The sequence below is a fragment of the Sturnira hondurensis genome, unplaced genomic scaffold (assembly GCF_014824575.4).
Source record: "Sturnira hondurensis isolate 20B ecotype Veracruz unplaced genomic scaffold, ASM1482457v3 Scaffold0012092, whole genome shotgun sequence".
Lineage (NCBI taxonomy): Eukaryota > Metazoa > Chordata > Mammalia > Chiroptera > Phyllostomidae > Sturnira > Sturnira hondurensis.
In genome coordinates this window covers 11,909-37,510 of record NW_028084723.1, presented here as the reverse complement: position 1 = coordinate 37,510, position 25,602 = coordinate 11,909, and the positions used below count along the sequence as shown (strand labels likewise).

The window sequence follows — 25,602 nt, the reverse complement described above, 5'->3', positions numbered from 1 at the left end:
ATTCCAAGTCATGAAATCCAAAGACCTACAGCCAAGATTGCTTTATCCAGCAAAGCTTTCATTTAGAATGGAAGGACAGATAAAGTGCTTCTCAGATAAGGTCAAGTTCAAGGAGTTCATCACTACCAAGCCCTTATTATATGAAATGCTAAAGGGACTTATATAAGAAAAAGAAGATGAAAAAGATGAATAGTGAAAGGACAGCAAACACACAGCTATTAACAACCACACCTAAAACAAAAGCAAACCAAGAGGACAGCTAGATCAGCAGTGGAACCATAGAAATGAAGAACACATGGAGGGTTAGAAACAGGGGCGTGGGAGGGGGAGAAGGGGGGAGAAGGCACAGAAAATAGCATAGATGGTAGGTAGAAAATAGATAGGGGGGAGGGCGAGAATAGTGGGGGAAATATAGAATCCAAAGAACTTGAGACACGTGGTTATAAACTAAGGGGGGCAGAATGGTGGGGGAGGGAGGGTGCGGGTGGAAGGGATTGAAGGAGGGGAATAGAACAACTGTAATGGTATAATCAATAAAATATATTTAAAAAATAAAAATAGATAATGGAATAAAATATAACCTTTTGGCATATTAAGCTTTATTATTTCAGGAAAGATAAAAGTGGAACAAATATGGGGAAAAGTATTTATGCAGTGAATTGAGAAATGGATATGCTGTGATTGATAAAATACCTCAAAAGCCATGTGAGAAATTTTGTGGTGGGTATTTCTCTCTGTTGCTCCATGGTGGGGTAGACCAGTTCAAGGTTACAACAATAAAATCAATACAATAATTGAGAACAATTAATGTTATACCACACACGAGATAGCCAAAGTACTAAAAATATGCAAGTCAATAAAGTTATTTCTATGATTTTATTTTACAGAAAACATGTCTTTAATTTTTCTGAAAAAAAATTAATGAAGTTTTTGGCCAACCCAGTGATTTGAAAAACCTATCTTTTCTATTTAGCTATCTAAAAAAAGAAAAGGAAAGGAAAAAACAAAGAAATGTTATCATTTGGGATAAAGTGGAAGGACCTAGGGGGTGTTAGACAGGGAAACAAAAATACCGTATAATCTATCTTATGTGTGGAATGTAAAGAAAGAAAGAAGTAGAATTAGAATCAGACCCTTAGAACAAGAGAACAGACTGGTTGTCTCCAGATGGAGTTCCAGAGCCTGACTGAAAAAAGGCGAAGGGGTCAAGAAATACAAACTGGTGATTAGAAATGAAATAAACTGTACACAGTCAATAACATCAATAATGTCTTAATAACTCTACGCGGAAACAGGTGGGCACTGGACACATCGGATCATTGAATCACAAAGTATTCAAAAGTCTGAAGACTTTTCTGTAGGCTAGTAGCTCATTTAAAATAATATGTAGAATGTCAATTGGAAGTGAAAGAGAAAAATACAGTTCTCCCAAATTTCATGGAGGCTAAGGCAAAGTTGTTGGGTAGAATCCCATAGGCAGGAGAGATGGCTGAATTCCAGGACTGTGCTTAGAGGCTTCATAATTAGTGTAATAATTCAGAACATCCTTTAGTTTTATTAAAGACTCCTATGAGAACTTGGCCCAGTATTATTTGTTGGTGGTTACTACCTCAGTAATAAACTAGAGGTTACTTACCAATTCTTATTGTAGTAATGTGACTTTCTAAAAGACTTTTCCTTGTCCTTGCAGTGATTTTAACTCTGTGCAAGATAAATGCTCCATGTCTCTTTGGGAAGTGCATTTTCATCAGCCTGGACATCCACACCAGGCTGTGAGGGCCCCTCTGCCTCTGTGTGGTGGCACCTACATGTGGTGCTCAGAGCATGATGCCAAGTCAATTGCCATCATCACTGGGGACTACGACCTCATGAGTTGGTTTCATACACCTCTGGTGTCCACTGTTCAGCAAACACTTGTTCTGCAGCTGGTGGCTCGGATGGTGAGCGCTGTGGGGCTTGGCTGACCTGTGAGTGCAGCAGAGCCTCCCATTAGATTCAGTCAATGTGGGTCAGAGGTGTGATGATTCATTGAATTTGAGCTCACGAGTGTCTGAAAGAAACTGCCTTTTGTCCATAGGAGAAAAGCTTCTTCCTTTACAACTGACTTGTCTAACTCAGAGTATTCAGAGGAGCATACAAACAGGAATCCAGAGAGGTTCCCTGAGGAAAACTGTTAGGGGAAGGAAAAAACAGAAAAGAAACCTCTGAAATACTGGACTACACTTGCTCCTTTCATGGTTGTTGTGTTCAGGGACTCTGTGTGCCCCCTGGTGGTCAAAGCCTAGGTTGTGTCCAAGAGGCCACATGTAATAGGATCATCTGGGCCTGTGCCCTCTCCACTAGCCCCAACTCCTCCCCTAACCCTAATCCAGAGCAGAGTGGGCATGCCCAGTGCGGTTGTAATACACCCTTTCTATAATAAGAACATGAGTGGGTGTCTATATTTAGTGTTACCTATCTTCCAGGGCTATATACACCTGTGGTCTCAGAGTCCTTGGTACAATGGAGAAGGGTGTGCATCACCTGTAACATGGTCATAGATCAGCTGAAGTGAGTAAGGTTCAACTCGAAGTGTCACAGACACCTGTAGCTAAAAATTGTGTTGGGCCCAGTGCAATTAACATGGATCCACACTGTCCCTGTTCTGTACCTTCTGTGATCAGTGACATTTATCTCTTTTTTCTATGGCGTCAGGGGGCTAACCTGGCTGGGAAATCCAGGTCTGCTTCCACATAATACAAACACTGAGCCCAGAACTTGCCCATCTGGCTCCAGGGTGGAAGCCCACCTGGGAAACACAGTCCAAAAACCTAGCTTGTGTGGCCTTCTATCAACTTCGCATCACCTAACCAAGCTGAAGAGGATAAAAAATAATAGGCCCACTTGGTATTCTCATCTCACCAGCCCCTCCCAGTCTCCAGAGGACCAAATGACCCGTCAACCCTATGCTGTCTAACACGGATAGTGGGGCCAAATGTCCACTCAAAGCAGTACCCCTTGGCCTTGGAGGACTGCAGAACTAGCACAGGTAAGACATAGTAACTCAGCAAGTGGGGGTGGGGTGCTTCCCATCACACCAGGTAGACAACACCAGTCCTCTTTCTCAAGCCCCACAGTTGAGACTCCCAGCACTTCTCTGCCCAGAGTCCGACCAGAGAATAGAGGGCCCCTCAAAAGCACTACTTGGTTTACCAAGGAGACACCTTCTCCAGCCTGAAGCTTTTGCATTGCCCTTCCCACAGTCACAGATCCTAGTGTTGTAACAAGGGTACCATCCCCTCACTGGGATGCTGCATTCAGAGTCTCCCAGGTGGACGTAATCAACACAAATTCCCATCGCCAGATGCTATGTGGGCTCCCATTCCCTCGCTGTTGCTGTGGATTGGGGATCCCTGTATGGGTTGAGACCTTAAGTTCCCAGGGGCAGGGAGCTCCCTGCTGCAATATCCATTGGACACCCCAGTAATGGCGCCTGTGGGACAGGGATCACCCTCTCTTTCACTTCTCCCATCTTCTTTCCTTCTTCTGTTTATAAGGTTTTAGACCAGCTACGCTACAAGTGGCTTTTCACATTGATTGTTCTGGTCCAAGAAGTGGATGGAGCTTCAAGCTGTCTTCTTGGCTAATACTTCTTTAACATGAAATCCAATATTCTTTAAAAATGGAGTTTCTGTTCAATATTATTCTTCCACTTGCAGAGTCAGGAGCCCATGACACAGTCACATCCTGTGGGGGACAATTCTTCCCTAAGTAAGTGAGGTTAGGTGAATGTTTCTGAAACAGAATTCAGCATCTCCCTTATCTGAACCACTAACAGGAATATTAGTCTCCTAAGGAGAGAAGAAGAAAGAAGATGGGTCTCTGAGCCTGTGGGACGTCAGAGGAACCCCTAGAGCTAGCAGGGAATGACATCTCCTCATTCTTTTCTGTTCTGAAGACATGGGGCTCAGCTGACATGCATTCATGTTCTTCTACAGGAGACCCCTGGAGTGTATTTCTGTGTCATCCGAACACAGTAATACATTGTTATATATGGAAGGTCCATGGTGAGCACTGTGAAAACCACCTATTTTGGGTGGTGTCATTGGAGATTGTGAGCCTGCTCTTCAGAGATGAGTTATAATACTTAGCATTCTTCCACCAAACATCTGAGAGCCACTCTTGTGTCTTCCCAGAGGTGGGTTGACAGATCCAGCTGACACATGTATCAGTCATACTCAGTAAGAACCTAGAGAAGGAGCAGGTCTCATGAGACCTGAGCTGCTTCGGTCCAGCCGCAGCAGGGTCTAGGGGTCCCTCGAGGTGAAGATAGGCTTTGGTGATGGGTAACAGGCAACTACACAGCTCAAAGGAAGGTGAAGCACTGTTCCGTTTATTGCAAGTATAAGCAGGTTTTCATATTTTCATTTCTGGTAGTGATTAACATTTACAGGTGCGTAGCATGATCAGTTAAGCAGAAAAAAATCAATACAAAGGTAACCAGGAAAAGTACGAAAGTTCCCATAGTGTCAGTTATGTTAAACGAAAGTTATTTTGACTAGGAGAACCATTAATCAGACCATTTGAGATAGCTCTATGTACACAATTTGAATGTCTTATTGTTTATTAAAGTTCTCAGAGTTTGTCACGGGCACCAGGTACGCTAGACCGAGCCAGAGGTTAGGAAATTCATTATAAGCCTTTGCAATGTCTAACTTAGCTATCTATTTTTTTTGTCTAAAATATTTCTCTGTCTACTAACTCTATCTCTCTAGTAACTGTTTTTATATGTTTAATAGCTAACTAGCTTCTCCTATTTCTTTGCCTGTCTAATTTTAATATATATATATTCCTATTCAAGGTAAAGGATGGGCTGTTATTCCAACAACTTTAGGCATTCAGGGGCTATTTCATTAGAGGGCATTTGCCTCTGGACTTACTTAAGGGGGCCGCCTTGGGTATTCCAGGACCCCTACTAGCTGATATCATCATATCTTACAGTTGCTTAATCAGGTCAGGGAAGGAGGTGTTATTTGGGGGAAAGGCCAAGGTGATATTGTTTTCGGCCTGACCTAGTTGCTGTTCATCTCTGAGAATGGTCAGCATTTCTAGGAGATTCTAAATTATCAGAAAGTTAAAGGTTAGAGCACCAAGAGACAGCAAGATTAAAATCAACACCATATATCCATTCATGCCACATCCGCCAAGCTGGAACACGCTTCTTTGAAGTTGTCCTCCCCATGCTCGGACTTTGTCAGACAGCAATGGTTGGAGCTGGGACTGGACATGGCACTGGGCCAGACTCCTGCTCAGTTAACTGAGACAGAGTCTTTGCTGAGAAAGGACATGATGAGGTCAGACACAAAGTTGTGAGTCTGTGTGAGAGGACATGCAGTCAATGGAGCCCTGTGCACTATTAGTGAGGATGTGAATTGGAACAGCTGCTAAGGAAAAGAATATGGATTTTTCTAAAAAATTAAAACTTTCTGATGACCCAGATGTTCCACCTCAGAGTATGTTTCCAGAAAAGAACAAAATCACTGTATCAATGTGTTTCCTATAGTTCCGTGTTTATTTCAGCATTATATATAACGCCCGAGACATGGATAAAGTAAGTATATATAATAGAATTTTATTTGCCATAAAACATAAAAATCCTACCATTGGTGTCAACATAAATGGAACTTGAGGGCATGATGGTGAACAAAGTGGGGCAGAAAGAGAAATACTATATGATATTGTATGTGGAGTCTAAAATATCATTACGGAGGTCATATTTATGTTACCAGAGATGGTGTTGGGCAGGTAGAGAATTGTATGTTGATGGTGTAAAGGTACAAACTTCCATTTACAGCATAAGTAAGTCCTGGGCATAGAATGGACAACACAGTGACTAGATTTAATACTGCTCTACGGTATGTGGGAGTTTTGTTCATGTGACTAGGTCCTAAAAGTTCTTAGCACAAAGAAACCCACATCTCCCTCATTTTTCTACTATTCTCTTTTCTTCTCTTCTCTGCCTTTTCATTTTCTTGTGTCTGTATGAAATGATGGATGTTAACTGTATCTCTTCAGTAATCATATCACAAGATATGTAAGTATAGTCATTATGCTGTATACCTTACACTTAGACAGTGAAGAACGACTATACTTATACAGAACTGGAAGAAAAGTGGGGTGAAAATGTAATAGATCTTTTCAAGGTTAACATTGCATTTGCCAGCGTGCATCTTAAAAGATGGTCAACATTAGTGATAATTAGAGAAATGTAACTCAAAACCATAATAAAAGGTAATCTAACACCCATTAGGGAGTTAATATTAAAAAGAAAACTAAAGAAAATAATGATGCTTGCAAGAATATAGATAATAGTAACCCTTGAGCACCCACTAGAAAAAAAGTACAAATGCTTTTCAAAAATACAAAGTGGGAGAGTCATATGGCACAGCAATTGGACTCCTAGGTATATGTCTAAAGTCATTTCAAAGAGATTATTAGATGCCCCTGATTGTAGCAGCAAATACAAAATAGATAATAGATGGGAACAATCTAAATATGCCTTCATGGATGAAGTGATAAACAAAACTGGTACATACATACACTGGAGCATTACACAATATTAAAGATGGGGATCCTGTCGAAAGCTTCATTGTGAATGAAGCTTGAGGATTTTATGATGAGAGAAATAAGACTGTCACAAAAAGACAGCCCTGTATGATTCTATTTATGCAAGGTATCTATCTAGAGTAATCAAGTTTACCAAACTTGATTGAAGTAGAAGGGTGAGTGCCAGTCCTGAGAGGAAGAGGGAGGTGATTTATGTGTATAGAATATCAGATTTTGCAAGATGAAAGAGTTCTTCAGCCTGTTCTATATATACTTAACATTACTGAAGTGTACATTTCAGAGAGCTAAGATGGTACATTTGTATTTTCTACCACAATTGACAATTTAAAAATATACAAAATTCATTTTCAAAAATTTTATGCTGTTCCCATTACATCTAGTTTTTGAGACCTTACCCAGCTCTGTAACAGATTCGTCCCAACTTATATTCCCCCAACATGCTGCATTTACACTGCAGTGATAAGGTTTCAGTTTCTGTCCTCCTTTACCTGTTCTCCTTTCCTAACAGGAGCATAAAATGCAGCAGAGAGGGAGAGACACCTGGACCACCAGGCACAGCATGGGGTTCCCTCTCATTTTACCCCCTGTAAACTCATCTTGGACATCTCTCCCCAACTTTTCTTTTACTCATGTGACAATTATTTAATTGTGCACTTTCCTAACTGTATATATGATATTAGGAAACACAAAGCCATAGGTTAAAATGCAAGTTCAGCATGCTGAACTGTGCTTATGGACATAAATAAGTTATATTTTCATATTGTGATAAGAGTTGGTGGTGATATTTGGTCATGTAATATCTGGTGATTAAAGGTGAGTTGGTATAACTTTTTGAATCGGCTCCTGAAAGCATTAGAGCAGTAACTGCAAAATTGCTCATAATTATACTTTTACAATTATAGATTTACTTATGTATTCTCAGTATCGCATTCATTCTAAACACATAATTTTATTTATAATAACCTCCACTGTAGGAGGAAAACATAAATGTTAGTTAAGGTCATCTATTAAGTACATGTTGTAGCAAGTGTAGGAAGAGAAGCCTTTTCCTGAGGCACTTTATAGACTGGACATTTACATGCAGAAAACAGCCTAATACTTGATAGAGGAAACAGTGTGCAATGACATGAGCAGATTTGAATTGCAACCCATGTGTGAATACACGTCTTTTTTAAAAAATGAGTTTGTGACTGTGTGATGCGGTGTTCATGTGACCATGTGAAACAGAATGTGTGGCAGTATGTGTGGCAGTGTTTGTGACTCTGTGACTGTGTGTGACAGTCTGGGAGTGTATGACTGTGAGACCGTGTGTTACATTGTGGGACTGAGTTTGATTGTGTGACTCTTGTGTTTTTTGCTGTGTGTGATTGTGTGTATGTCTGTTTGTGTGTCCAACAGTGTGTCTGTGTGTTTGACTCTTTCCTGCGTAGTAACATCATGTGTGATTATGTTTGTGTGTAATGGTGTGAGACTGTGTGTTTGAATCTGTTTTGATTTGTTTGGGTTGTGTGTGACTGTTTGGCTGTATGTGTAAGTTTGTGATGGCTGTGTGTGTGACTGTGTGAGTCCTGTACAAGTACTAAGAGGACAGAATGGATACTGGTCAGTCTCTGGTAGCAGATATATCCATTCTGTGCTCACATGATTACATGGTGAAGAATTTAATATGAAATGTATTTAAAATTATAACAATGTCATCTGTTTCTTTCTAGAAGAACTTATGACTAAATATGTGCCTTGTCTGATCATCGAGATCACAGAGTGGACCTGTTGAATATCATACCCTGGGAGTCAAGGGCCCCCTGAAATGCTCCTTGGGCACAGCATGCTCCTAAAGCAAATCCTGACACAGTGACGCTTAACAGCCTTGGATCCAGAAAGAAAACTTGAAGGAGTTTGATGAGGCTCATCTCCACCCTCAGAGTCCCATGTCTCTACCATGGTGTTAGAACTGCTTCCTGCAGGAGAGAAGGGATCCTCCAGAGAACAGAATTGAGTGTGTTTGGGGCACTGAGACGACAGGCCTTTCTAGGATCCCTGTAGACCCAGAGATGACAGGTAAGGTCCACCAGCCCAGAGCCTGATCAGACCTGTCAGCAGATGGAGGACTGGCAGAATCTGGGACCAGGACAGGGAGGGGCACACTGTTTGCAGCTGCACCCTCTCATGACATGGGTGCAGAGCTGCATGCAGAGCCCAAACAATTAGCAAGATTCTGATGCAGCTCAGACTCATGGGTGAAAAGGTAAAAAACACTGAAGAAAGACACCTATAGTAAGATGTCTTGTATGCATATTTTCAGAAGCTGATAAATTTGTAGAAAAGTAGACAATTCTATAAATAAACATTAAGCCCTTGCTCTTTCATAAAAGTCCTGTCAGTACTAAGAATTTGAAACACTTAGAAACAGTCATAAACTCACACATACATATACACAGCACACACACTAACCTAAAATTTCAGGTGCAGGAAAAACACACAGTATCACCCTCCCACACACAGAGAGAACAGGTTAATGGACACACTAACACAGAGAGAACAGATACACATGCAAGTGTAAGAATAACAGGAAAGGTCTGTGAGAAGTAGTTTTCTATGCAAGGAGAGGACTTACATGCTAACACAAAAATCCTCTTCCTGGACTCCCTTTGCACATGCTCTCCAAATGGGTCATGGCACCCATGTGTCCAGAGAGCCCATTGCAGCCCATCCACACCCCTGCACCCTCAAGAGGGACTTTGGTGTTAGTTTTCACTGACTTGCTCCATGTGTATGGTGCAGTGACCCAGGGCCATGCCCTTGATGGTCAGAGTGCAGCTGTAGGGAGAGCAGAATCTGGGACATGTCCCTGGGGTCAAGATTCTGCTCCATGAAGAAAGTTGTGGGGAGCACTACTTCTGAATCCCATGTACCACATTCTTGCAACCCATCTCTGAGTTGCATAAGTGTTGTGCCTGACTCATGCAGCTCATTGCAACAAGCCATCTGAGGAAAAGGAGGGCTTTTCACACTTCAGCATCTTTAAGTGCATTTCCTATGATCAGAAATGTGGTTCTATCAAGGAAAAAATACCCAAGCAGCTTGTGTCCATGACACGTCCTTGTCCTCTGGCTCATATCCAGCTGACAGAGAGGTAAACAGGCTCCCTAATGGGCTGGAATCTCCCCCAGGTAGGGCCCTCATTGCTGTGTGAGAAGGTCTTTGTTTTGTGACCTGCAGAAGATTGAGAACAGAGATTAAACCATACATGTGCACACACAGCACACAGCGTCACAATCAAGTGTGCATATAATTTAACATGTGTACACACATGTAGGAACAAACTCATTCTCCCACAAAACTTACATATTAAACTTTGGACAGTTTTCCTTCCTTCCTGGAAGGAAAACTGTCCACAGGTCCCTGAGGCACAGCTGAGAACATGGTCCTTAGGGCACTGGGATGACTAAACCTGGTCACTAAGGAACATACAGATTCCTGCAGATGGGAATAGAGCATTCTCTCATATGACAGGACTCTGCAGATGTGACTAAGAGAGGGCTGGCTGAGTTAAAGGTGTTGACATGGAGAAATTATCCAGAATTCTCTGATTGGGACATAAATGGAATCATGCATTCTTTTCAAAAGGAAACTAAAGAAAATCAGGCTAAAATACAGTGATTGCAGAAACCAGGTGTTGTGGGTTTGCCCGTCCACCTGGTAAATGAGGAAAGAGAAAGAAGTTAGTGTGTGGCAGGCATAACAGACACCTCAGCAGTGGAGGTCCTGGGAGACAGTCACCGCCCATGAGGAGTTAGAGGTACTTGTTGGAAGGAAGAAGATGTGTGAGTACATTGTGTGTGTGTCAGGAGCATAGAGTCTGTGCTAAGCATACAGGGGACAAGATGGGGCTAGTCCTTTCCTTGGAGAAATGTTTTCAACAACAGAGAAGCTGAGAACGTAAGAGAGGTCATTGTCAAGAAAAAAAAAAAGGACACACAGAAGCTTTGTGAAAGAAATCTCTGCCAGGACAATGTGGAATCTCATCTGTGAACAGACAGTATCACATCTTCCTGTGTTTTCTTCAGTGATAATGTGGGAAATCAGAACCACATAGAAAGAAAGTGTTCCTGGATGCAACCGAAAGTTTTGGGAGACAATTTGTTCTCCCCCAAAAAGCTTCTTCCTTCCCAGCCAAGGCCTACACCTGCTCCTGGGTCTGGTTCCTCTGCCCAAAGGTCAAGAGCATCCCATGGTGTCCTGAGCACCCCTTGCATCCCAGCCCTCCTGTCTCACCTAAAGAGGATTATCTCTAGACTTACACTGACTTCCCCCACTATGTCTGTTGCACATTAATACATGGCCAATTTATTTGCTCTCAGGCTGTTCATATCCAGGTAGAGTGAGTTCTTGGCATTTTTTTTCTGCAGATGGTGATGGCAGTTCACAGAGTTGGCATAGTACATGGTACTTCCATCGCCACTAATGTCTAAGACCCAGTCCAGCCCTTTCCTGGAGCCTGGCAGGCCCACTGCATATAGTAGAGATTGGAGGTAATTCAGAGGCCCCTCAGGAGGGTCTCAGAGACCCCCTGGTTTGCACTAATCCCCCCCAGACTCCACCAGCTGCACCTATCACTGGACACCTGCAAACACAGAGATGTCCTGGCTAGCACACTCTCACCCATCCACTGTCTATCAGCCATATCCACTCGCATAATGGGAACTTCTCAGTCTACAAGAATTACTTCTTAAAATAGCAACAAAGGAAATCCAGATGAGCACAGACTACATAGTGAGTTGTTTGTGTTTTGTGCTAAGTGGGGACTGGGAACACCTGTGAATCCCAGGCTGGGCTCCTGTCCCAGAGTTGCAGGGTTGGAGCTGGGCTGCTTTTCACTAGCTGAGGGGCCCTATTTTCATGTCTTCCTACTGTATATTCATATCTCGGGTTGAACAGTGGCAAGCATAACATGACCCCAGAGTGTGATTTGCCCAAGGGTGCATGTGTGTTAAGAATTATTCCCCAGCCTTGAACAGTTTGGTACAGGAGCTTTGAGTATCAACTTGTTACTGAAGTTTGGGGTTCAATCCCACTTTGGGAACACATAGACCCTTTTCTGGGCATGTACAGGGCTCTCTCTGTCTCCTTCTATCTCTATCTCTGTCTCTGCCTCTGCCTCTCTCTCTGCAGGGAAGATTGTGTCTGGGCTTATGCAGAATTCTCCTCACTGTGTCTGACACACTAATACATGACTGTGTCCTTAGCTCTCTGGCTATTCAATGTTAAATATATTTCACTCTTGAAAGTTCCCCTTGTGATGCTGAGTCAGGAATTCAACATTAGGTTGTAGTCTCTGCTTTTATTATACCATGTAACAATACCCACTCCAGCCCCTTCCTAGGTATCCTGCAACCTCAATGCACTCCATAACTTATTAAAGAGAGTCCAGAGGCACCAGAGTGAGGGAGAGGGTCCCTCGAGCTTCACCAGTTTGGCGTCTGATTCTTGAACCAATGCCTGGGACAAGACCCAGTGAAAGCCAGAGCCACTCCTGTTCATGAATATTTAGGTATTTTCTGAGATGGTATAATGTGCCTAATCCAGGCCCTGTACTTCCTGGAAGAATTTTCTGACCCATATTTCTAGTAACACTCTCCTCACAAAAATCAGTCATACCCATACCATGAGACTCACACTAAGTGAGCACTCAGCACTCTCCCCTTAGCCAGATCCAAAGTCACTCCCAGATTTGTGGGTAATTTTTCCAAAAACAACTCCTCCTACAAACAGAGCCTCTTCTAATCTCTATGGCTGCTGTATTCAATCATCACGGAAACGTTGGCTGACCAAATTCTGGGAGATTTTGTAAAATCATGCAATAATGAATCCATTAAAGTAGTGGTGAATTGGCCTCTATTAAACTGCTTGTCCCAATAAACCAACAACAATTTAATTAAGGGAGTTACAAGAGAAGCCTACATAGAGAATGCATTCTGAAATCATAACGCTGATGAAAGAATGAGTACATTACACATTAAGAATATCATAGATTATGTGGAAGAGCCCTGAACCCTCTGATCACAGTGATCATTCCCAGAAACAGCGCTGAGTGTGGATGGAAGTGAGGGTTACCTGTCAGGGTAGGGTTTTCCTTTCCTTGAGTAAATCTATGCTTGAAATTTTTCTGATTTTCTTCCACTGAATTCCAGCATTACTACCAATACTACACCGAGAAAAGACACCAGTTAAGCTGCTGCCATAATTATTTCATCATATAAAGAATGCACAGATGTACACATGCATAATTGTTTTAGGGACTCTGAAATATCCATGAGTGTGCATTAGGAAACAGATTGCACTGGGAGATGCAGCCACAATAAAAAACTTCCAAAAAATTGTGACTCTCTAGCTTGTGCTTGGTGTGAATTTACTTAGTGATAATGCCATAAGTAAATATTATATTGAATGCATTGATTTATTTTTATTTTTTAAATTTTTATTGTTGTTCAAGTACAATTGTCTCCATTTTCACACCACCATGTTCCCCTATCCCACCCATCTGCACTTCCCACCCTCAAACCTACCCCCTTTGGCTTTATCCAGGTGTCCTTTACACATGTTCCTTGGGAGACCTTCCCCTATTTCACATATTATCCCTCTCCCTCCTCCTTTCTGGTTACTGTCAGTTGGTTATTTATTTCAATATTTTGTTTGCTTGTTTGTGTTTTTCATTATGTTCTACTTATAGGTGAGACCATATGGTATTTGTCTTTCACTTACTGGCTTATTTAACTTAGTATGCTCTCCAGTTCCATCCATGCTGTTGAAAAGGGTAGGAGTTCCTTCCCTCTATCTGCTGTGTAGTATTCTATTGTGTAAATGTATCATAGTTTTGTTTTAATTTTATTTATTTATCTTTAGAGGGGAAGTGAAGGAGAGAGGGAGAGAAATGCCAATGTATGGCTGCCTCTCATGTGTCCCTTGCCCGGAACTGGCCTGCAACCCAGGCATGTGCCATGACTGTGAATCGAACCGTGATCCTCTGGTTCACAGGCCCATGCTCAATCCAGTGAGCTACACCAGCCAGGCTTTTAAAACATATATTTATTTATCTTTATGAGGAATGGGGAAGGAAAGGAAAGAGGGAGAGAAAAAATCAATGTATGGTTGCCTCTTGTGCATCCCCTGCTGGGAACTGGCCTGCAACCTAGGCATGTGCCCTGACTGGAAATCAAACCATGATCCTCTGGTTTGCAGGCCCACACTCAATCCACTGAGCTACACCAGCCAGGGCTGTATCATAGTTTTATTTTTTAATCCACTCATTTATTGGTGGGAACTTAGATGCTACCAGCCCATGGCTGTTGTAAATTTTGCTGTTATGAACATTGGGGTGCATAGGTTCTTTTAAATTGATGTTTCAGGGGCCATAGGATATAATCACAGCAGTGGAACTTCTGGGTCAAAAGGCACTTTCATTTTTAGTTTTCTGAGGAAATTACATACTGTTTTCCACAGTGGGTGCACCAGGCTGCATTCCCACAAACAGTGAACAAGGCAGGAAGACAAACAGTACAATTAAAAATGGATAAAGTACTTGAACTGACACTTCTCCAAGGGGGACATACAGAGGACCCAAAGACATATGACAGGATGCTCAACTTCACTACCTACTTAATTTAATTAAGTGAGTTAAACTAAACCCACAGTGAGATATTACCTCACACCACTGAGAATGACCATGAACAAATCAACAGAAAACGAGTAATGGAACGGTTGTGGGGAAAAGATTCGTTTATTAAAAAAATTAAACCAAGGTGATATTATTCAAATATAAAATCACACTGAAAAAATAGCATTTCTAGATATCTCTAAATGCTGGGTTACCCAAACTGACCAAACGGTAACTCCTTTTGAATGTGATGAAAGATACATGAGAATTCATGTGTCACTGACTCCTCTGGTCCACCATTTCTTCTTATGCTCACAGGGATGAGGCAGCACTTTGATCTAATTCCTAAGTGTCTCATAAATGAGGGTATCTCCTATACCTGACACACATGATGAGTGAATTCAAGAGAAGAGATGCCCTACAGAAGTCTCAGAATTACAAAGTGCCTGATCTCTGTCTCTCCTCAGTTTTGTGAGAAAATCTGGCCACATGCAACTCATCTCCCAGATCCAGGGCCAATTTTCCCCTGAGATATGGGTGCTCCTACCTCTCTCCTCTTGTGAAGCCAGAGTTGTGCTCTAGAAGAAGATGAGAAAGCTGGGTCTTATCCAGGGAGGCATAGGGAGACGAGAGGCCATGGGAATAAAAAAGAGACATGACCACTGACATCAGATGAGCTATTCCAGGCTGTGGAGAAGGAGGGAGAGTCCATGGGACAAATAATGTAGTTCTAGAATCTGGAAAAGACAAAGAAACAGACTTTTCTCCCATAGTGTGTTCAGGCTGTTATAGCAGCATATGAAGGACTGGGGAGCTGATAAACAACAATTTTTATATACCACAGGCCTGCAGGCTGGAAGTCTTCAGTCAAGGCCCCACCTGTCCGCTGCTGCACTGTGTGTGCCCTGTGGGGGAGAGTACTGTCTTGGTTCATTGGACATGGACACCTCAGCATCTCTAGTCAAGGCTGTGCCCTGACTTCAAGATATTCCCTCAAGGATATCATGTGCTTCAACATCTGCAAGTACAGAGCCCTGGCCTTACTAAAACACAGTAATCTGCAGGGAGGCCCCCAAACCATTGCTCTCTGATGTCACCAAAGAGCCCCTTTCTTGAGGCTCCAGATAAACTGACACACCCAATACCCTTGAGTGCTGAAACTCTTGGGGACTGGAGGGGTTCTCATGGCTTTAGGTTCCTGTGGTAGAAGGTCCTTTTCTGAGGATCCTTGCATGTGGCCCTAATCCCACTGCACTTCCAGTGCCCAATGAATCACACACACACACACACACACACACACACACACACACACAGATGGTTTTCATACCAATGACTCTATCTCTCCCTTTTTCTGTGCTCCTAACAAATGGGCAGGGACCCCACCTTGACCTGAACCTTGTGAGTGACCATCTTTGACAATAGAACAGCATCACACATGATTGGCATGAAGATTGGAAAGTGCCTACTCTTGTGCTTCTCCATTCTCGCAGAACCTTTCAATCTGCGAAGGCACACTGAGGAGGGTCTGACTTGTCCTGTGAAGGGTCAGACCTAGGGGACACTTGCTCACTCCATGTATCCAAAACTAGCATGATATATGGGGCTAACCCTGACACACAGCCAACAGGTCCTCATTCTGAGAGCTAACAGCCAGTGCCCTCATGGGTAGTATGACAGGAGATAATGGGCTGGCTTCTCCCCAGAAGCAGAAAAAGGTGCTGATGCAAGTAACAGGGGATCCATGAAAGCATTCCTGGGTTATGGGAATCTCTGTGGGCCAAGGTCAGGGTTATTTTTCACTATGCCCTTTGGTGTCCTGAGTGCACCCTGGTTTCCACATAGGCCCCTGAAACCTAGACCTCATAGATCTCTCTAAGGTTTGTGTCTGGGTTCACACTGACTTTCCCTCATTGTATATCTTGCTCAGCAATACACAGACCTGTCCTTGGTGTCTATGAGCATGACCTTGGTGAGCTCAGTTTCAGGGAGAACTGGTTCTTAGACATATCTCTAGAGATGGAGGTGCAGCCCTTGAGAGATGGGCTATAGTTAGTCCTTCCTGCAGAATAGATGTGCCTGTTCCACTCCATCCCCTACTCTGGATCTGCTGGATCAAGCCCTAGCACTAACCACTGGTTGTATTCGAGAACCCAGAGACAGTGCAGATGAGGGAGAGAGTGTGTGGTAGCTCCACCACGTCTGAGAATGCTGTCTTTCTTCATGTTTTTCTAATTCTGAGGCTTCAGAAGTCAGTGTAGAATCAGGAATTCAAGCAGGTTCTCTGTGAGAAAGTGGTGCAGGTAGATGAAACCAGACAGAAAACCAGCCCAAACCTCCACTGCCCCTGCTTCTGGGAGTGTCCTTATATTCAGGTACTCAGAGTGCCCCCTGGTGCTTTGGGCCCTCCTGCAGGGAGGTTTGTGTCTGGGCTCACACTGATTTTTGTCACTGTGTCTGTACTGCAGTAATACAGGGCTTTGTCTTCATCTCTCAGGCTGTTCATTGGCAGGTACAGAGTGTTCTTGCCATTGTCTCTGGAGATGGTGGATCATCCTTTTACTGAATTGCCATAGTTCTGTGTACTTTCAGCACCATTAATTTTGCCAATCCACTCCAGTCCCTTCCCAGGAGACTGGTGGACCCAGCTCATCCAGGAGCTACTGAAGGTGAATTGAGAGAATGTGAAGCCTCCCCAAGACTCCACCAGCTGCGCCTCACAATGGACACCTGCAAACACAAGACATCAGGTCAGGAAACTATCACTCATTCACAGTTCCTCTCAGTCATATCCACTCACATACTTTGTGCCTCCCATTCTCCATAAATTACCTCTTAAAATAGCAACAAGGAAACCCCATTGAGCCCAGACGTCATGGTGAAAGGTGTGTGCTCTGTTCTAAGCAGGCACTGGGAACACCTGCAAATCCCAAGCTGGACTTCTGTTCCAGGGCAGCAGGGTTAGGGCTGGGCTGCTTTTTGTAAGCAGAAGGGCCCTATTTGCATGTTCTTCTCCTACATAGGGAGCTCTGCAGTTGGACAGTCACATGAAGGGCATAGTCCTTGAGTGTGGTTTTTCCTACAGTTTGTATCTACTAAGAATTACTCCCCACATCTAAGTCTGTGTTCTTATCACTAATCCAACTGCACCAGGAAAACTGTACATGAAGTAGGAGAGTAAATGGTCATAAAAAAGTGTGGGGGAAGCATTGCCCACAAGTCCCCCTGTCTGCCACAGATGAAAATAATGCTACCAAGACATGATCTGCTTGGGGAGGAGAGGTGGTCAATCTCTCACAGGAGAAGGACCAAGAAACTCTTATTCAAGGGCTTTTATTAGGTCTGGAACACATGAAAATATAGGTAAAGCTCATCAATCAATGTCAGACAGCAAGGATCAAACAGTAGATAACATTTGAAAAAAATCTGAGGGCTTAATCTGAACCAGTGCCTGTCAGGTAAAGGAGTTGCAAAACTTTGGGAGACATACTCATTTCTTGCTTGGACCTTTATCACATGAATGGAAGAAAGCACTCTTAGCAAAGCAGGGTTCACAGGACTTTAAGAAATATTTCTTATGCCTGTTCACCCCAGAACCTGCTCTAGCTGGCAGAGACCTGCACTGCTTTCCCCATCATAGGTTTTTAGGTTTAAGTGGATTAGAGACAGGAAGCACTTCTCCCAGATGGAAATGGGGACTCAGGCTATGTCAGAATAACGGGGGGGGCGAGGGCCTATCACTCCCTCTTTGCTGAAGCCCCCCAAGTCATTCCTTGAAGGCCTCCCAAGTGATCATGTCTGGCTTAGGTTGCCCCCTCTCTGAAGGGACTTACCCATCTCTGACTAACTGACTAAGAACTGGGGGCAGGGATGAACCCGAAGCAGTGCTGCTGCCAGAGGTAAGCTTTGTCTTTTTTCTTAATTTTATTTATTTATCTTTAGAAGGGAAGGGAAGTCGAGAAGGAGAGAAATATCAATGTATGGTTGCCTCTCATGCCTCCCCCGCTGGGAACTGGCCTGCAGCCCAGGCATGTGCCCTGACTGGGAATCGAACCATGATCGTCTGGTTTGCAGGCCTGTGCTCAATCCACTGAGCTACACCAGCCAGGGAAAGCTTTGTCTTTTTCGTGGCTCACAGTCTGGAGGTTGCTCACTCATCCTTAGCCATGATAGGCAGTTACAATTCCTGAAACCAGGCAGAGCAGTTCCCAACTAAAAAGAAAGGGATTTAGATTTAGATTTAGAGATACATTTGGAAATCATCAGTAATGAATACACGGAGATAATTCAATCCTCATGATCAAAGGAAAAAAAAGTGTGGACGTTTCAAGTTCAGGAGATTAGATATTCAATCTGACCATATTTCTCCTAAAAAGGAATCAGAGTAGGAACTAAGAGCAGGCTGTGACTATAGAGTATGTGGAGCTGGTGTCGTTGGAGGTGAAGCATACATGTTTACCCTCCAATATTGGGAGATGAAATGCTTCAACTTTGAATCATTGGGAGACAGAAACATAATCTTTACAGAGAAGGAGACAGTGCTCCTGAGTGGAGTTTAGTGCTGAATGTACATCAGTCTCGTCGCTTTGTTTTTCTTTTTATTCTCTAGACTGTGTGGTAAAACCAGGTTCAATTATTGGTGACATAGAAGAAACTCAGTCATGACTAGAACCACTTAGGTGAAAATGTAGGTAATGACTGTTGAGTAGCAATGTTAAAATTATATAAATTTGTTATGGAAATCTTGATGCCAACCACTAATGTGAAATAAAATATGTAAATATAATCTTATTGATATGAAGTTCAGCATTTTTCTTTACCCATTGATTACAGAGTAAAGAAATAATTTAAATAGTCTTTCTTTCCTGCTGCTGGTAATTCTAACTTTCTATGAAACTGGTCAGCCATGGAAGTTACCTTCATTTCCCAAATCACCACCTGTGGATCCGTGGACATTTGACATAGATAGAGTCAGAAATGCAAGGGAACAGGTCACTGCTGGTTCATGAGAAGTAAATCTCAGAATCTTTGTCTCCTCCCTCCTTAATTTGTTTTCATGTCTGTGCATGATCCCATAAATAATGTTATCTTGTCCACAGGAGATGGGAATCACCTGAACATGAGTCACATTCTGCATCGATCCATGTGCAGAATTGGGAAGAGATACTCCCAGGTGCATGGATGGTGGGATTCAACAAGCCTGGAGCCAGCACTTCCAGAATTATTGTTCTTTATGCTGTGATTTTTCTCCTCATGTACTAAGTTCGAGGTGTTCTATGTCACTTTCCTCAGCAATAACCTCAAATTACAATGTAGTCATTGATATAAAAAATAATTGGTTTGGAAATTAACCCATCTTCCTTACTCAGCTATAAAAAATGAAATCTTACCTTTTGCGACAATATGGATGGACCCAGGGGGCATTATGCCAAATTAAATAAGTTAGACAGGGTAACACACATACCGCATGATCTCACTTCTATGTGGAATCTAAAGTACAAAATAAATAAGCAGAATAGAAACCGACTCATAAACCCAAAGAACAGATGAGATATTTACAGGTGGGAGGAGATTTGGAAGTTGAGATGAAAGAGGTAAAAATAAAGGGACTAGGAAGTTCAGGTTGGCAGTTACCTATTGGACACAGGATGTAGGGAACAGCACAGGGAATAAAGTGAAGAATGTTGTAATATCTATATGTGGTGCTAGGTTGATACTAGATATATTGGGCCATTATATCACACATTGCATAAATGTCTGACTACTCTGATGTAGACTAGAAATTCATATAGATGAATATATACAGAATGGCAACTGGAATTGAAGAAAAAGGAAATTAACTCTAATTCTAGGGAGGCTAAGACTAGGGGGGTGAGTCAGAGTGTGACAAGCAGGAGAAATAGCTGAATTTCAGGACTGTGCTCACATGTTTATTGTTTACTGGGAAACTTGTGAACATCATGTATGTTTAGTGCAGAATCCCTTTGAGAACCTCAACATAGTATCATTTCCCCATTGTTCGTGACTCCGTAACAAACTGGGGGCTGCTAACCAGGACTTAAGACAATAATCTGATTTGCTGAAGGGCCTTTCCTGTTTCAGGGATTTCAACTACATGTGTTATAAACACCCGATGTCCCAGTGGTGTGTGTGTTTGTCATCCAGGGCCTCCACCCCAAGCTGTCGCAGATCCCACTACCCTCTGTCCTGTCACCTACAGTTGGTGCTGTGCGCACGCTGCCAAGTCAGTGACTGTCACCACCTGCATTCTTTCTCCCATGATGTGTGGTTCATATGCCTCTGGTGCCCCCTGTCCACCATGCACATACCCTGCTGCTGGCCATCTGCGTGAGGCTAGGCTGACTGTATGGTCCAACAAAGTCTCTGGTTAGAATCAGCTGACGTGGGTAAGAAGGCTTCATAAAACATTGTATTTGGGTAGAAGAGAGTCTGAAAGATACTCTGCCTTTTGTCTATGTGAGAATGTTGTCTTTCTTTACCACAGATATTTCTAACTCAGAGACATTAGAGGCAAGAGCAGAATCAGGAACCCGCATAGGTTTCCTGAGGGAAACTGTTGAAGAAGAAACCAGACAGGAAACCAGCCCAAACTTCTAACTACACCTGCTGCTCAGAGAGTTCTTGTGTTCGGGAACCCTGAATGCCTCCTGGTGGTTGCAGCCCCTCCTGCAGGGAAGTTTGTGTCCACTAACACTGAAGTCCTCATTCTCTTTTCACACAGTAATACAGGGTCGTGCCCTTGGCTCTCATGCTGCTCAGTGTTAAATAAAGGCAGCTCTTGGACGTTCAGTTGGGATTTCAGAGTTGGGCTGCAGTCTGTACTTCCACCACTCCATATAACACCAACCCATTCTAGCTCCTTCCCTGGAGACTGGCAAAACCTGGGCACAGCATATCTTATTAGAGAGAACCCAGAGACAGTGCAGGTGAGGGACTGTGAAGACTTCGCCAGTCCTGGGCCCGACTCCTGTAGCTGCACCAGGGAGAGGACACCTGGACACAAGGGGCATCATTCCCTGTCAGTCACATGCAATCACCACCATCCAAAGTCTGGCATCTGAGACACTCACCCTGGGGCACTGTCACCAGGAACAGGAGGACAAAGAACTTTCTCATCTTTTACAGCACAGTTCTGCCTTTCCAAAAGAACTCCATTCTGTGTGAGAAGAGAGGTGTGAACCACCACATCCTAGGTGAGGATTTACCTTGAAACTGAAAGAGAGATTTGAAGGTGGGAAGCCTTTCCCACAGGCGCAGAAGCATGAAGGCCAGGTATTCTTGTCATTCTGGGAACTCTCAGGGTGAATCTCTTCTCATGAACTCACTCAACATGTACCTCAGGGGTTGGGGATCACCTTGTTTATGAGACACATTGGAATATGATCAAAGGATGCCCTCACATTTTGAACATAAAGAGAAATTGTGGACTAGATGAATTGGTGACCCTTTTAAATTCTCAAACATCTTTCACGCAGAATTAATTTTATTAGCATATGTCCACATTTACTGCACCCTGAAATACTAATATAGCCACAATTTCTGAATTTTTACATAATAATTTAATGTTGAAACCATGTGTCATTTAGTGTATATATTAAGCAAAGAAGAAAAAACTATTTTCAATGCCATATTTTGGCATTGTAATATCATTTTGATCTGAGTAACTATGGCTCAAGAACAGGCAGGTGGGACATTCTTGATTCTTGATGTTAGAGGTTTTGTGACTGTGGCTACAACCCCCTCTGCATTAACCCCTTATACAAACAAGCCCGGCCACACTTCAGAGGCTCCAAACTAATCACATCATATGTAAGCACCTCTTTACATGGCAGAAAGGTTGTCAGTGAAAATAGTAACTGAGGGTCCACAATTTAGGTTCTTCAAATGCAGAGATGGTATTGGTGGGGATGTGCTGACCTGTTTTTTTGTTTCAGCCTACTATTGTTAATGAGTCTGAAGAGAAGAAAATAAACAACACTCCTAGAGCAAATTTGCTCACAGAAGAGGAACTTCAACCCTGAAAGGGAGGAGAGCGAACCTCTGACTGGAGGAGCCCTGGTGATGGTGTGTCAGTACAAAGAGCCACAGTTTCAGGGGACCAAGAGCCCTGTCTCAGCCCACCATCATCATAATCACTAACATCATCATCATTATTATTTGATTACTTATAAGTGTTCTTAATTTATGTGTACATGGTGATTGTCCACCCACAGAGACCCATTATTAGAACATAAGGCATGTGTGTCCTCTCTAGATGCCATTGGGGGAGTGAAATCACAAAGGTCCCACCTGTCAGTTGACCCAAGGCCTTCAAAAAAGCTGATGTCACTGGATTAATAAAACAGAGCCCACTGAAGGGATTGAACCACAACCATTGTCCAATTATTTTGTCTTCATTTAAATACTCAATCATTCTCATTTTCACTACACTCAGTTGCAACCTACTCATAATAAATTATTATCTTATTTTTGCTATGCATTAATAGTTAAGTGGAGTAGATAGTCTGACTCTATTTTCACTATGTTTCAGTGCTGACAACTGATGGCCTATTCCTGCCTCTCCATTGGCCACACATGGGAAATCTACTAATAAAGGCTGCTTCTCCTTCTTAGATGTCATTAAGAGGTTGAAACCACACAAACCCCTGTAAGTAGAATTCTCCCCAACCACCTACCTTCCTGGCTCTGTCCAAACATGTCTGAATTACAGAAGGGACTTCACTGCTCCTCCCCGAGATTTCAACTCTGTGGGTGGTACATGCCCCCTTTCCCCTTGAGATGTGTCTTTTTCCTCAGCATGGACATCCACACCAAGCGGTCATGGGTCTCTCTGCCTCTTTATGGTGTCACCTACACTTGGTACTGTCAGCATCAAGCTAAGTCAATCACCATCACCAGCTGGGGTCCTTGTTCTCTGGCATTGGATTCATAAACCTCTGCTTCTCATTGTCCTGTAGGCATATGACCTGTTGTTGGGCAGCTTGGACACTGAGCTGTGTGGGGCGGGGCTACACTGTCTGGGTCCAGCACAGTCTCGGTTAGATTCAGCTGAAGTGGGTTATGTTTGATGACTCGTTGGAACTGTGCACAGGCGTGTCTAAGACAGTCTTCCTCTTGTCAATGTGAGAATGATGTCTTTCTTTACAAGTCTTTTCTAAGAGAGTTTTGAGGTGAGTGCAGAATCAGGAAGCCAAAGGTATTCCCTGAGGAAAATGGTATAGGAAGAGAAAACCAGAAGGAAAACTTCCCAAAGTCCAACTGCACCTGCTCTTGGGATCATCATTTTGTCCAGGGAAATTGAGCACCCCCTGATGGTCACAGCCCCTCCTGCAGGAAGGCTTTTGGTCTCAGGCTGACTACCATCACTGCACGTCTGGAAAGGTAATACAGGCCCACGTCCTCTGCTCTCAGGATGCTCATTTGCAGATACAACACACTCCTTGACTTGTTTCTGGAGATGGTGATTTGGCCCCTTCACAGAGCTGGCATGGTATGTGTAACCATCACTAGAACTGATGGATGAAACCTACTTTAGCCCATTTCCTGGAGCCTATTAAACACTGTACATGGCATAGTTACCAAACTTGAATCCAGAAACCATGCCAGAATGTCTCAGAGTACTGCAAGGCTGAACCAATATCCCCCCAGACTCCACCAGCTGCACTTCGTAATGGGAGCCTACAAACACAAATATGCCTGATTTTGAAACTATCACCCTTCACTGTTCCTCTCATTCAAAACCACTCACATATTCAGTGCATCTAATTATCCACAAATTACCTCTTAAAATAACAAGGAAAACCCAACTGAGCTCAAACTCTATAGGGAGTGGTCTGTGTTGTGTTCTGACCAGGGACTGGGAACATCTGGGGATCTTGCTTTGGGCTCCTGTACCAGAGCTCCAGGGTCAGGTCTTGGCTGCTTGTCATGAGCACAGGGGCCCCATTTGCATGTCTTCCTAATATATAGGGACCTGTGATGTTGGAGACCTGCTAAGTGGCCAATGCCTCACTAAAGTTGTGAGTGTCCTGGGGAGGATTTCAATGACTAAATAGAGACCTAATCAATTCTGCCTCATTGCAAGAGGCCAAAAGTAGTAATAAGGAGCCCAGCTTTTGGGTCTGGACCCTCCAAACTGGCTCCCACTGCTCCCCTGAATATAATCCTGGGCAAAGTGGGGCACACCCCTAAGGTTGTAGGACCCCTTTGCTGTAAAGAGAGCATGGATGGGTGTCTGTGTAAAGTAATACTTATATTGCAGGGCTCTGTATTTCTGTGGCCTGAGAGTCCTCAGTAGAGTGGAAAGTCTGTGCATCATCTGTGAGGTGATCCTAGATCAGCTAAGGTGAGTTGGGTTCACGTAGAATGGTGCCAGACTAGCGTTGCTAAGGTCTTTGTTGGGCCAAAGGTCACTATTGTCGATCCACAGAGTAATTGCTATGTCCCCACTGTTACTAGGAGCCTCAAACGATATCAAGCCCTGGTGGAAATGGACATCACAATGTAAGTGTTACAAGGTCAGGTGTAGCTATCACTGCTACAGGTGATCCTGTGGTCAGACTTGGCCTCTATTGTTGCCCCCTCCCATGCACACTGTGCATCCCCTAAGACCATCCCATAGTGTGGGAATTGCAATAACCATTGGAATCTCCAGTCACTGCACCTGCAGAAGGGGTCTCACCCTCTCCTTCTCTTGTCTCATCTTGGTCCCCATTCTTGTTTATAGACTTTCAGACCAGCTACTCCTCAACTGCTTTTTCAAGTTGATTGCTCTGGTTCAAGCATGTGGATGGAGCTTCAAGCTTTCTAATCAACTAATGATTCTTTAACATAAAATTCAATCTTTTAAACAAATGTAGACTTTGTATTTATTTGTATTCTGCCACTTGGTAGAACAGGGATCCATGAAACAATAACATTCAGTAGATTAAATTTTTGTCATATGTAATTGACCTTGTTGTGTCAAATTTTTATGAAACAGAATTTGCATCTAGCCTGCCTGCACCACAATCAAGGATTTGGGTCATGTTAGGCACAGGTGGCAAACACAAGGCTTCCAGGCTGAATCCTGCCCTCTACCTTGTTTTATTCAGACTTGCACCTTGTTTCTACCCAGTGGCAGTGGCGAGCTCCTTGTCTCTATATAAGGAGTAGTTACATTTATAAAGTCCTAAAATTATATTTGGCACTTTGAAGGAAACCATGAGGTGGATGTGGTCCCTGAAGGAAATGAGTTTGACATCCTTGTTCTAAGGAGAGAAGAGAAAGAAAGGCAAGGCTCTGAGCCTGTGAGAGGCAAAAGGAAACACCTGAGCCTGGCAGGA

At 43.2% G+C, this 25,602-nt stretch overlaps 1 long non-coding RNA gene across 1 annotated transcript in view; it reads right to left on the bottom strand.

Moving 5' to 3' along the window:
* Positions 1 to 11,078: 11,078 nt before the first annotated feature.
* LOC118997018 (uncharacterized) overlaps positions 11,079 to 25,602 on the bottom strand; it is a 21,861-nt gene continuing 7,337 nt past the window's right edge. Inside the window, exons 2-3 of the long non-coding RNA XR_005068586.1 lie at positions 15,200 to 15,207; positions 11,079 to 11,116 (exon numbers count right to left, since the gene is read on the bottom strand). This is a non-coding gene — a long non-coding RNA (uncharacterized LOC118997018). The remainder of the gene's footprint in view (positions 11,117 to 15,199; positions 15,208 to 25,602) is intronic.